Below are 14960 nucleotides of genomic sequence, written 5' to 3' on the forward strand. Positions count from 1 at the left end.
TTAATTTTACAATGCCATGTTTTCAATTTACTAAATAATCACAAGCTTTAAAATTTAAAATTCTTTAAAAGAATTCAACAAGTAGTAAGAAGGAAAACTACCATTGCTCAGAAGTATAGACAAGGGATATAACAAATCTCAAAATGTCAAATTTCATTCACATTAATGAGTGAAATTTTTTGCACTCTATTACCACAGTCGTGGAAAATATGATATTTGCCTTGTGAGGACTGGCTTAATTCAATAAGGATAATAGTCTCCAACTGCAGTTGTTTTGTGGTGAAAGACAAAATTTCATTCTCTATACAGCTGTGTAGCATTCTGTCCTACAAATATACTACAACAACTTTACCCAATCATGCTAATGGACATCTGAATGGGCTATTGTGAAATGAGCTGCTACAAACATGGACCTACAGATGATCCTTCATCACGCTTATTTCCTTTGGCTAAACTCCCGGGACGGGAATGACTGAGTCATACAGTACATCTATTTTTCAGATTTCTGAGGAATCCTCGTAATGTCTTCCATAATGATTTACTAGTTTACATTCACAACAAAAATGTAGTAGGGTACCTTTAGCCGTACATCCTCCCCAGCAGTTGTTAGTTTCTGAACTTTGGAAGAACTTTCAAACTGAGCTTTCAAGCTTATATTGCATTGTGATTTTTATTTACATTTCCCTGGTGGTAAGGATGCTAGATATCTGTTAGCTATTTGTATTTCATACTTTGAAAAAACGCCCAAGCATCATGTCTTTTGCTCATTTCTTAACTGGCTTGTTTGCTTTGTTGTTTTTGAGTTTCTTTTTTTATAAGATTTATTTATTTTTACTGGAAAGTCAAATTTACAAAGAAGAGACACAGAGCAAAAGGTCATCTGTCTGCTGGTTCACGCCCCAAGGAGCTGCAACGGCCAAAGCTGAGCCGATCTGAAACCAAGATTCAGAGCTTCCTCCAGGTCTCCAATGCAGGTGTAAGGTCCCAAGGCTTTGGATCATCCTCTATTGCTTTCCCAGGCCACAAGCAGGGAACTGGAAGGGAAGTGGAGCAGCCAGGACATGAACCAGTGCCTATGTGGGATCATGGCGCATGCAAGTTGAGGACTTTAGCAATTATGCTACCCGCCTGGCACATTCTTTGAGTTTTTTAAGCTCTTCATAATTCTTGAATATTAATCCTTTATTAAATATATTGTTTTCTTTTTTAATCTTTTTATTATCATCATTGTATAATACAGTTACATAGACTCTGGGATTTCCCTTATTCCCTCTCTAATTCCCTCCTCTCCTCACTGAATTCCCCTATATCATTACTATGTTACAGTTCCCCATACACAGTCATATGTCCATTGCAGGCATGGAAAATGCAGAGTCCAGCATCCTACTGTCAAGATATAGTAAACCGTTTCATTGAGAGTCCATCTTTGTGTGGAAAGTAGAGATGCATACTGCATTCTATCCTCACATCTGGATATGATAGTTTCCATTACACAGTTACTACACATCCCCTTAAATGAAAAAGCCTTATATGTCAGTTGATTTTTTTATGTTCATATTTAAGAATCTTTTCCTTATAATTCAACTGAAGCTTGATAATCATGTGTTTTGGTGAAGATCGCTTTTGGACAAGCCTGTTGGGAGTTCTGTGCCCCTCCTGGATCTTGTTTCCCAATTCTTTCTCTAGATTAGGGAAATATTCCCTTATTATTTCATTAAATACATTTTTAAACCCAGTTTCTCTTTCTGTATCTTCTGGGAATCCCATAAATCTTAAATTAGGCCTTTTAATAGTGTCTTTCAATTCTTGAATACTTTTTTTGTCCTGTTCCAGCTCTGTTTCCAGCTTTTTGTTTGTTTCCCCTTGATGACAGGAAATATCTTCCAATTCTGAAATTCCTTCTTCTGCTTGCTTGATTCTATTTTGGAGACTTTCCACCGCACTTTTAATTTGCTCCACTGTATTCTTCATTTGTGATCTATCAGCTTTCATTTGACTCACTTCCAGTGTGACATATTCCTTAAATTCCTTGAATGTCTGCTTTACATGCTTCTCGTTGTTGATAAATTTTATAACAAGTATTTTGAATTCTGTATCCCCCATTTTCTCGATATCTTCCTCAATTAACTCTGAAGTTGGCATAGGGTTTTGCTCCTTTGCAGGGGAGTCTTCAGTAATATTCATTGTGCTTCTGTCTCTTCTTTTGCTCTTGGTCATTGTACTTCTGGTTATCAGAGTCTTCTTCTTGGGGCAGGTTTCTAAGCTGTGTCACCCACAGGTCTACATTTCAATGTTACTTATTGCAGTTGATACATGGCTCTTTGTTTACAGTCACTTGTGCCACTCCCTCCAGCAAGTTCCAGGCCTGGATTCTTATGTTAGATTTCCACTGTGGTCTCCAAAGCCCCAGTTCCTGGCTCACCACTTTCCACCTCCTGTTATACCCTGCTGGGGCTACACCATTGTCTGTACCACCTTTCTCCCACTTCCAGTTGGAGTAGGTCCCAGGATTAGAGAGACACCAGGTGTCCTATATAGCTAGGTGGTTGGTGGTGCTGATTTTGCGGAACCTGTTGCCTGCTAGGTCTGAGAGCCACATGGACCTATTTTGACCCGTATGATGCCGCAGTCAGTACTATTTTCCTGTGGGACCAGTTCAATGCACTGAGATCAGTGAATTCTTACCAAGCTCAACACATGTGCAGCTCACTGTTGTCCCCTGCAGTCCTAAAACTTTTGCCACACTGTACAAAATGGTGCCTGATGTGCCACTACTAGAGTTCTTGGTCTGCTGGCTGTCAGGTCTGAGGGCTACCCTGACCTGTCTTGGCTGGAACCTTGTTGCTAGTGGAGTTCTGGCTGCCTGTGGAGTTCAGTTTGCCATTTGCTGAATGCTGCTGAGGTATCAGTCACTGCGACACCACACCATTGTGTCCACTGCTTTCCTGTGTCTGTCAGTCTCTGGGTATCCCTCTGCTGTTGTTCTGTCCTCTCTTATTTCCTGGAATGTGGCCTCTCTGCTTCACACTGGCTAATATTTCTCCGTCTGTTTAAATGTGTCCTTACCCTATTCCACCATGTTGATTCCCTAAATATATAGCTTTCAAATATTTTTTTTCTATTCTGCCAGTTGCCTCTTTGAGTGCTTCCTTTGCTGTGAAGAGGATGCTTAGTTCAATATAGTCCCATTTGACTACTTTTTTTTCTATATTTCTTGTATGGCAGGCATCTTTTCCAAGATGTCTTTTCCCATGTTAATGTTTTGCAATGCTTCTCTGTTTTCCCCTAGTAATATGATGGTTTCACCTCTTAGAACTCTGATTCACTGTGAGTTGGGGCCAGCATGAATGTATAGCAGGCTAGTCTTCCACCTTCAGCAGAAGCATAAGCATCCCACATGGACACCAGCATGACATATCAACATCAGTTCAAGCCCTGACTGCTCTACTTCCCATTCAGCTCTCTGCTTATGGCCTGGGAAATCAGCAGAGGACGGCCCAAGTCTCTGGGCCCCTGCACCTGCATGGGAGATCTGGAGAACGCTCCTGGCGTTTGGCTTCAGATCAGATCAACGCAAGGTACTGCAACCATTTGGTAAGTGGACAAGTAGATGGAAGATTCTTGTCTCTCCTTCTCTCTGTAAACTTGCCTTTCAATTTAAAAATAATAAAATAAAATCACAATTCCCTGAAAATAGGAAACAGAGCCAGGTCACATACTGGAGGGTGGAGACACACACAGGGAAGCCCCAGGAGATAAAACAAATGGTGTGGAGTGAAACTCGGGCAAGAGCCTTTACTGTGGTTTCCAAAGAAAGGAACAGTTAAAGCAATGCAAGCCAGATTAGGCTACTTTGAGTAATTCTAGCATGCTCTAGGTATAGCTACTGTCTCCATTGTCTAGTCCTTAGATCATGGATAATGGCCCATGTTAGAGAAGCAGATAAAGCAGCTCACTTAGCATGTAGATTCTGAATCAGTTGGTTTGTGTACATATGGATGAGGTGTGCTCACTGGCACACTGCTTCTGTATTTAGGAATTAGCTAACCGCAGAAAGGACAGTCCCTCCAGAGCCAGTAAGGTCACAAAAGCATGAGGATGCAGAAAAAAGAAAGTAGTAGTTGATTTGTCCACGTATGTAGTGTGGGCCCTCATGGTTATCAGCCTGGATGATATCATCAACCACCCATGGCCCAAGCCACAGATCTGAGAGTCACTACTGACTCCTGTGTGCTCTGACCATACACTGGCCCATTCCTGAATACCTCCCCTCTCTGTCGTCATCGCTCAATGCATCTCTCAGCTCAGCATTCACTATCACTAGCAACATCCTGAACACTAGCTGGTGCCAAGTCCCTATCTCACATCACTATCCCTTTCTTAACATCAATAATGATCTTTCCAATATACAATGTAACCCCCAAGTTCCCGTGCTCATCTTTCAGATGCTTTCATTTGATCTTTTTGAAACCATGTGAAATTGTACCTTTGACTCCACAAGTGTCCCCAAAATATTGAACATTTAGTAATAGTATGCTCCATTATCCTCATGTTTTAATCTTGACACACCTCCAAATGGTTTAGAAGTTGCTACAATTCAAACAGAGAGCCTGAGGCTCCTTAACAAGATCTACAGATTCCTCCCAGGCACAGCCCTGACTATATAGCCAGCTTCATTTCCCAGATAACTTGCCTCTCCACCAGTCTCACACCCTTAGTATTCCAGTAATTTGAAAACTGTAAACCCATGAACACATTATGAGGCTGACACTCCTTGTCTCTTCTGCAGGGCTGGCTTGTAACATCAAAGCTACATGAGGCAATGAAGCCCAGGGAACATTTCCTCTTACTGTGGCTTTAAAATACATCTTCAAGTTCTTTGACACTTCTTTCACTGAGAGTTAAGCCCAAATTCCCACCCTTTGGATATCAGCTAGCCTTAGTAACTCAAAACTAACAAATGGAATGCATCACCAGAACAGATACTGACACAGAGCTAAGACATGCTGCTGCTGGAGAGAATTACTCATCACCTTCATTTTTCATTTCCAATTCTCTTCCCAGTGAGCAAAACTATTTTGTATAAATGCTGTAGCATGCTGGGCCAACCCCATTTGCTTTTTTTTATTTGGCAGTGTGAGGACATAAAAGCTCAACTGATAAAAAATGCATGTGGGGCCCGGCGCGGTGGCGCAAGTGGTTAAACGTCCTCGCCTTGCACGCCCGGGATCCCATATGGGCGCCGGTTCTAATCCCGGCAGCCCCGCTTCCCTTCCAGCTCCCTGCCTGTGGCCTGGGAAAGCAGTCGAGGACGGCCCAAGGCTTTGGGAACCTGCACCCGCGTGGGAGACCCGGAAGAGGCTCCTGGCTTCGGACCGGCATAGTATCGGCCTGTTGCGCTCACTTGGGGAGTGAATCATCGGACGGAAGATCTTCCTCTCTGTCTCTCCTCTCTGTATATCCGCCTTTCCAATGAAAAAATAATAAAAATAAATCTTTAAAAAAAAAAAAATGCATGTGTTCTTAACCTGAGAGTCAATAAGGAAAATGAAGGTGCAGTTCTGCCACAGAAACAAGTGTTTTGTTTTGAACAATTTAAGAAACTCCCTACGAACACTTTAAAGGTCCCAGGGTACAAAATGGTTGACTGCTTCATTCAATAGTAGTCTAATAAGAACATTCCTGGGGACAGCATTATTAAGCCAAAACACATTTCCTTAAACCCCTTTCTCCCAAACTTGTACAATCGTTTAGATAAATCAAAAGATGCATTGAACAGGAAGTTACATTTTCTTTGCAGATCAACAGAATGATCAATTTAGGAGACTGGAGAGAAAGAAAGCCTTCTTACATACATAGGGTGTTTGGTGAATACAATAAATAAGAGTCCAGGAGCTCCAGGGAGAGTAACGCCCAGATGGTCATTCTGCTGACTGTAAACAATTCTGTGTTGCAGGCTCACTCTAAAACTTAACACTCTTTGGAAAGTCTTTCTAAAACTAAATAAAAACAAAACTTAAAGAGCTTTTTAAGAATAAATATTTGCAAATCTCTTAGATAATTCAGAAGAAATGATTATCTGAAGAGAGACAGTCAACATTAAACCCTTTTATTCAACTCAACACATTTTCAAGTATCAGTGGGCTAATTCAATGCTATGTAAGAATTTCTGAGCCTCTTTACAGACTCCTAAATTTGGATGCTTCATCTACTCTCTTCCCTTTTCCTGATACTTCCTGCCCTTGTTATATGCAGAAGGAGAATTTGGGTAGGTTCTGGGAACTATCTTCTACTTCCCCATCTTTACTTGAAAGCAATAAAGGGGGAGATTTGTACATGTTTTCAAATTTAAATCTCAGCAGACTTGAAAATTGGACTCATGGATCTAATTGGACTCATGAGTAGGAAAGCATGTTTTAATCAGTGAAATAGTCATCTTAAAATATCCAAATCCTAGGCGCGGGGAGACCGTACCCATAGAGTCAGAATTCAGGAGTTAAATTCTTTCCAACCCCAGGGAATAAAGGGGGTAATATTGGGAATGTCCTGATGTGTAACTCCAGACCTTCTACATTCACAAAGTCAGGTGAAGACAAAGAAATATACCAGCTCAAAAGAATCATTCTTTGTCTTCACCTGACTTTGTGAATGTAGAAGGTCTGGAGTTACAGCCCCCAACATATTGATGACTCTTATACCACAACTTCCAGCAGAGCAAAAGGCTGATCACACTGAAATTCCCCAATCACCAGTGGCTCACATAGCCTTCCATTCCATCAGCAAGTAAATACTGTCTGTTTTGTACAGGATATGTTTGTAGGTGCATATGATAGTAAGCATGACAGAGAGAAAGCAATTCCATGAAATAACAAATGAGACAACAATGCGTTTCATAGTATTTGTTGTAAGTGCCGACAAGAGGTACAGCCGGATGCAAAGAAGGCAGAGGACTGCTGCAGCCTCAGCTGTCAGGGAGGGCCTCTCTGGGGGTGGCCTTTCCCCTGAGCCCCGAGGCAGAGCAGCAATCAGTCCAGGAGAAGCCAAAGCAGACCAGACCACTAGGAAGGTTGGGCACTCAGTCAGTGCTGTGTCGTGACTCACAAAGGGCCTCTTGGGCCATGCTAAGAATCGTGGTTCTCATCCCAACAGCATCAAAACACCACTGAGGTCTTTATGCATGGAAGATCCTGCTGAGGTTGACATTTCCTAAGTATCAGTCTGGTTTCCTGGAAGGACTGGAGTGGGGGCAAGACAACTGGGAAAACACAGGCACACAAGGGGTGGCTTAAAGCCTTGGCAGAATTAAGATACGTGCACTCACAATTTGGAGCCTTGTTCAACAAGCAGTCTTGAAATATCTGTTCTGTATGACATGCCTATGGCTGCCTAAGGAATGTAAGGCAAGGATGCCCTAAGTAATAACTCTTGGCTTTTTCCCTCTGTCCTAAGTAACTCTGGCTTACCTCCCTCCCTACCCGCCCCTAAATAACACCTTGATTTTCAAAACATGAACTGTGCAGAGCAACAGTCCTTACCCCCTTACCAGGAAAGCCCAGGAACTAGCAGATGTGCGTCCTCCAGGCTGGGCTGCTACTGCTATGTGCCGATTGTGCAGACTCCCACCGGCACACTGCACAACCTACACTACATTTCAGATTAGCCCTCTCATCAGAAGCAAGGGGGTCACACATTCATACTCCTTATTGATTTCAATCAAGTTTTCCCCATCTCCTATTTCTAGCCATTTTCACTTCCTCTTATCCCATGGACTGGGAAGCTGACCCATCTTTCTTCTGATTGTGATTTACGCTGAGATGGCAAAGAAGGCAACTCCAAAGCCTATGAAGTAAAATTAACAAGGCTGAAGTGTCACAGAGATGGACACATGGAAGCGTGGAGAGGAATCAGACTTCTGCAACTTTGTGATCTTCTTCAGAGCCACACTAGACAGGCCAACTGCCCCCCCAAAAAAATTCCATGAGACTATTAAAAGTATATAAAGAGCTATTCCAAGTTCACACCATTGTGCTTTCATTAATTATATTGTGTGACTTTTGCAGCAGTCCCCGGAGATACGACGAGTGAAGTTTTCCAACATCATTACTATACAATAGAAAAAATCTAGAACAAGAATTTCTGAATCCAAATCCATATTCTTGCTACTAAAACACGTTGCCTGCCATTCTACAACTGTCCAATGGCACAATCACCAAACAGAATCATTCCTACTGCCAGACAATGGTCCAGAGAACTGACCCAGCAGCGGGCCAGTACAGGTGTGCTACAGGCAAGTGACTGCAGGCCTTCCAAAGAAAATGTCACTTAGGAGTCTAGAAATTAGCCTTAAGTCATCTTTAAACTACAGAGAAAATGAGAACACATCATGAACAAAGTCAGAAATTAAAGGGGGTGAACACAATTACAACACATGCAACAGGTATCACATTTACCTTGTATTCAGTGAATTATCACAAATCAGTAAGAAAAAGATCAACCACTATAAAAGTCATTACAGGATGTAAACCATATGTAATAAAGAAACTTGCTAATAAACATGAAAAGATGCTCAATACTGCTTAGGCTTAAAGTAACATGGATTTAAACAAGGAGATTTTGCGATTGCCTGGATTTCAAGGGCTGACATTCTCCATTGTTGACCAGAGCACAAGGTAAAGAGGCTTCCTTTTAGACTCGGGAAATACTTAGCAACATCTGGCAAACTTTCAAATGTTCCAGGAGCAGAACTTGTGACAGCAAATTAAGGCACGGGTTGGGATGCTGGCATCCCATTTTGAAGTCCCAACTCCAGTCCAATTCAACTTTCTGCTAACATGCCCAGGAATGCAACCGATGACAGCTCAAATCCTCGAGTCCCTGCCACCCATTTGGAGACCTATGTTGAGTTTCAGACTCCTAACTTAGCCTGGCCCAGCCTCAGTTGTTGCAGCAATGTGAGGAGTGAACCATTCTCTCTCGTTCCTCCCTCTCTTGCCCTTCTTGGCCTTCCTTCCCTATCTCTTGGTCAGTATGCCTTTCAAAATAATCAATCTATCATTTAAAATATTTTAAATGCTTCTATTCCACAGTCTGCAACTTCAATTCTTGGTATTAACACACTACACAAAGATTCAAAAACATGTGAATGTCTGTCTGTTATGGCATTATTTGCAGAATAAAATTTAATCATCCATTAATTGAGAACTAGTTTCTTAAATCACAGTGTAGCCATGGCATTTTTAAAATTAAAATATGCAATTAAAAATGCAACTTTTAAAAGAGTGAGGTATAGACATACAAGTTAGCATGAAAATACTTACATATTCAAGTTATACATACTCATATACATATTTCAATATGAAAAATGTGTGTGCATAAACACACACTAGAAAGAGAAAACAATCAATTAGCCAACCAATATGTAAGCTACGTTTTCATTTTCAAGTTAAAGCATGCTTGCAGAGGTTAGGAAAGACGCATCCCAAACTGTGATGCATCCGGTACAGGCATACAGAGTGGGACAGCAAACAGGCAGTGTGAAGGACTAGGACACAAAAAAACAACTTTATGCTAAGTATTTATACACTGCATTTCTACACATTAAATTTTTCAATAATAAGATTAATGCAATTTTTCAAAACCAGTAAGAATATATTAATAATTTTTAAACTCTGCCCATGCTTAGCATAGCCCTATTTACAAACAGCCAAGACATAGAATCAGCGTTAGCACTGATAATTATATAAATGGATAAGTGTGGTACACACTACACACACACCACACACTACTTGGAATACTATTTAGCCATTAAAAATAAGATTTTGTCATTTGTGACCACATGGAGGTATTATCATTAAATAAAAGAAGCCAAGCACAAAAAACAAATGCTATATGCTCTCCCTTACAGTGGGATCTGAAAGTAGCTGGACTCACACAAGAACAAAATGGCAGTTACCAAAGGCTGACAGTGGGAGCAGAGGGCGAGACTAAGGGGCAATGCAAAGTCACAAGGAGATGTGAGGACTAAGTTCTGGTGATCTAGTACACACGAGGGTGGCTATAGTCCACGGTAACTTGTCGCAATTAAAACCACCCAGAAAGCATGTTCAATATTCTCTTCACTATATGCACACATATGCATATAGATACATACATACACGCATATACACACACATTACATGTATATCTATATTATAGATGGATAATCCAACTATCCTGAGTTAATCAGTACACAATGGATACCTGTACTAAATGTCACACTATACTCCTAGATAATCTATTAAAGCATAAATTCAAAAAAAAATTTGAAAGGAAACCTCTGAGCTTCATGTCTCAACAAACTGCCCTGCCCTTCAGCTTCCCTCCATCCTTGTTTACTTCGCTCCTAGATCACTTCTGTTTCCATAAGCAGCCACCTCTTGCTGTCTCCTGAAGCATTAAAATGTGGGACCTCCCCTGCCTTCCAGCATTAGTGACAGAAAGTCAGTGTTACAACCACTATTTCTAAATTAATCCCTAGAAGTGACAAAGTTCCTACCTAGGCAAAACCAAAAGAAACCTGGCTTTCCACTGATGTCCCTCTTCCAAGCACCAACTTCCTTCCGAGAATCTCTACAAACATGGAAGTCATGCCTCCAAGTCTTTGGGCCCATGCAGTCAACTATGCAGAGCATGCTTTTTTAATTTGACTTTCCTGGCAGATATAATGATGAAATCATCCTTAAGGAGCAAGAGGATGAAACGAAGTCCAAGCCAAATGTGTGCACGTACTTGACTTTGCTCCTAGCCTTGCCTCTCATTTTCCCAAGCATTCCGGAAGTCTTTTGGCAGTCATCCAATCACTGATGCCTCCAGATATCTCAAACAGCTAGAACATTTAGACTAAGATGAGCTGCTCTATACTGCGCACATCTGATCATTTCACAGCTTGCCAATAATCTACATGTTCACTGCCTCATTTATCTAATGCACACAAAGAAGCCAGCATCACATAGCTGGCTAGACTATGATTATTACCCATCAGTGTTCTCCATACTGAGCTGAAACAAATCTGCAATTACAGCAGGTCAGCTTTCCAATTTGGTTTAGCAAAGGGAGGGCTTTGTTTGCTCTGTTGTTTGGAACCCACAGATGCGGGCCTGCTTTGAACAAAGTGCGACATTTTCAGGGTCACTTAAACATCACATGTTTGGTGCTAAATATCATCTATCCTTTAAAGAATACTATCATCTGCCAGATGAAATTTACAAGTTTTGTGTCAGCATGGTGGCACAGTAGCCTATTCCTTTACTTCTGGTGCCAGCAACACCTATGTGCTCTGGCACCCACCCTCTACCGCTCCTCCTCCCTTACCAGCTACAGCTACAAACCAGTTCTCGGCCCACTCTGCAGTCATTAACACTTTCTGCATCAAGCCCCACTTCTACTCCTAACACTGCTCCTAGTGACACTGAGTTAAAATGGAATGAATGCTGCACCATATTCTGATGATCCTTCCCCTGAACCACTTCATTTAAAATACTTTGATCCTGGGCCCAGCACTGTAGCCTGATGGCTAAAGTCCTCGCCTTGCATGTGCCAGGATCTCACATGGACACCGGTTCATGTCCTGGCTGCTCCACTTCCCTTCCAGCTCCCTGCTTGTATTCGGGAAAAGCAGTAGAGCCTTGGGACTCTGCACCTGCATGGGAGACCAGGAGGAGGCTCCTGGATTGACTCTGCTCCAGCTGCTGCAGCCACTTGGGGAGTGAACCAGCTGATGGAAGATCTTTCTCCTGGCCTTTCCTCCTTTCTGTAGATCTAACTTTCCAATAAAAATAAATCAATAAATCTGAAACTCCTCTGGTCCTCCATCCACCTCAGCCTCTTACCTCAGTAGTCCCACCCTAAACTGGTAGTTATACATTACCACTGTCTCCCATCCAAGTACTAACCAGGCCTGACCCTGCTTAGCTTTCGAGATCAGCCAAGGTCAGGGGCATTCAGGGTTGTATGGTCATCGACCTATTACCACTAATTGTATAATCTCCACTTCATGATTTCCACTAGAAATTGCCCGTTTAGTTTTCCTTTTATTTTCTCCATTTCTCTGGTATTCCAATTACTCCACTAGGAGTTCCAAATCATTTGCTCATTTTCTCTGGTCCCCTGCCTTCCTTGCGGCTCTCTGCCTGAAGCAGCCTCCATGGTCTTGCATGAGCTCACCTTTCCTCATTCTGCTCTCCCCCAACCAGAGTAGCCATGCTCACACACAAAATACCTTAAAGAGTCATAGCAAAATGGAATTAAAAGATAAGTTTGGGGAGTAGGCATTTAGCTGGGTGGTTAAGATATCTGCATGGGACTTCCTGGGTTCAATTCTCAACTCTCATCTTTAACTTCCCACAAATGTGCCTACATTAGATAAGTAAGAATAAGCAGGCTAGGGTCCCATGAAGTAGCCTAGCAGCTAAAGTCCTCGCCTTGAAAGCACTGGGATCGCATATGAGCGCCTGTTCCTATCCCAGCGGCCCTGCTTCCCATCCAGTTCCCTGCTTGTGGCCTGGGAAAGCAGTCGGGGACGGCCCAAAGCCTTGGGACCCTGCACCTGCATGGGAAACCTGGAAGAGGCTCCTGGCTCCAGATAGACACAGCACCAGCCGTTGCGATAACTTGGGGAGTGAATCAATTGAAGGAAGATCTTCCTCTCTGTTTCTCCTTCTCTCTGTGTATATGACTTTGCAATAAAAATAAATAAATCTTTTTTAAAAAAATAGTATAAAGAAAGGCTACTCTACTGTCTCCACTTAAAATTCTACAGTGGTTTACAGCTTTCCTTAAAAAATAAAAAGGTCACCTTGACCTCTGGCTAATTCTTTGACTACATTTTCTCCCTCCGTTTTCCTCCCAGGACTGACTTTGCTTCTGCTGCCTTGCCTCCCGCTATCTGGGAATTGTGTGCCATCTTTGACTCTGTCTTGGCGCCTTCACACTTGCAGTTTCATTTTCCTGGAAAACCATTCCTTAGGCGTTGCAGGACTCACTCCCTCACTTTGTTCAGACATCAGCTCTTGTAAATGTTAGGTCTGCCACCTACAATATTTCCCTCAAGCCAACATTTCTGTTCCACCTTTTTATTTTATTGAATCAATGGGCATTTTCAGAATCTTCAGAGACAACTGCAGCTGTCTTCACATATTCAAATGTCTCCACACCAAGGAAAACCAAATAAACCATCCATAATCCAAACTCAGAGCATAACCAGGAGTCAGAAAGCACTACGCATTTCAATTTACATGGAAGTGATAAACTAACAGCATAACACCCAACAGCAGACCCCAACTGCACAGAAAAAGGCTGCAGTGAGAATGTAGGGTTGTACAAAACAGACAACATTCTCTCTGTGGGTGGCCATCCAATGCAGCAGCTAAAATCCCGGCCTCAGCTACTCCACTGCCAGTCCAGCTTCCTGTTAACATCCATTCTGAGAGGCAACAGGCGATGGATCAAGTGCTTGGGTCCCTGCTACCTAAGTGATTTCCAGGTTCTTAGCTTCAACCTCACCTAGCCCCAACTGTTGTGGACACTTGAGCATTGAACAAGTAGATGGGGGACAGTGCTGCCACCCATGTGTTCTCTCTCGTTCTCTCTTATTCTGTGTCTATTTTTCAAATGAGAAAATAATTTTCTTAAAAAGTATATAGGAAAAGACACTCTTTGATCAACTAACCAAATACATTTGTGAATATACGAAATACATTTTTCTTTATAACATATTTGCCTTAAAAAACAGATCTCTCCAATATGATTCTAATATTGACAGTGAACTTCAGCAAGATCAATTTCCACAGATGAAGTAGAAAAAAAATCCCTCTAAGTAAAATTATCCCTACAAAGAAGCAGAAGACCCTGCAGTATTAGGAAAAAATTCGGCCAAACCATCATAATTTAGATCTGGTACCTGAGATTTTTAAAAGTTCATGAAAAGGGCATATTATGAAAAGCTATGAATAGATTTCATCTTTTTATAACAAAATGAAGTACTTTTGGCTCCATTTTTTACTGATGTTTAAAAGTCCCTTCATCCTATCCTGGAATCTACAAATGAAACAAACTGCAGATTGTTTATGAAGCAGATAAAACATTGTTGCCAACCTCAATTTCATAGAAGACTACACAGAAAATAGCCACATGAAAACCTCACTTATAAAAGATATGCACACACAAAGCACACAATGATAATGCTATATTAATACGTGAAGTTTTCCCAGGAGTGTTTGCATGCCTCATCTTAGTCAATCCATTGACATTATGCACCATTTCAACAGATTCAAATAGAAAACTCATCTAGTTATCTCCCAGGCAACTAAAAGAATCATCAGGTATTTCAACAGAATTCAATGTCATTTCTGCTTCTAAAAAGCAGAAACTGGTAGATATTCCTTGGGGGGAGGGGGTGATGTGCATGTGGGCATTCATCCCTCAAACACACTTGACATCTGACTTATTGGAGAAACACTAAGGTCAGTAATGAGACAAGGATGCTCATGACTGTCTACCCATCACTGTCATGTACTAGAGAAAGCATTAGCCAATGCAATCAGACAAGAAACAACAAAGGCACACAAACCAGAAGGAAATGTAAGCATTGCATCTACTGTCAATTATGCAACATTATACCTATAAACTCTAACACAATCAAAGATAAAAATCAAAATCAAGACAGTGGGTGGTGGGGTTTATTGGACCTAGCAGTTAAGCTGCCACTTGGTATACCAGACTCCCGTATCAGATTGCCTGGGTTTGGGCCTGGCTCTGCTCCTAGCTCTTAGGTTTCTGAAAATATGTGTCCTAGGATGCAGTAGAGATGGTTCAAGAGATGGTCCCTGCCACACACATGGGAGAACTAGCCTGAGTTCTCACATCCCATTTCAACTTCAGCTAAGGACCATTCTGGGCATTTCTAGAGTGAACTAGAATGTGTA

General features: G+C 41.8%; 1 protein-coding gene across 2 annotated transcripts in view; it reads right to left on the reverse strand.

The window, feature by feature from the left end:
- PLCH1 (phospholipase C eta 1) overlaps positions 1 to 14960 on the reverse strand; it is a 197626-nt gene that overhangs the window by 127646 nt on the left and 55020 nt on the right. The gene's annotated exons all lie outside the window — the stretch shown is intronic.

The sequence above is a fragment of the Ochotona curzoniae genome, unplaced genomic scaffold, assembly GCF_017591425.1.
Source record: "Ochotona curzoniae isolate NIBS_2020 unplaced genomic scaffold, NIBS_Ocur_1.0 contig_2599, whole genome shotgun sequence".
NCBI lineage: Eukaryota > Metazoa > Chordata > Mammalia > Lagomorpha > Ochotonidae > Ochotona > Ochotona curzoniae.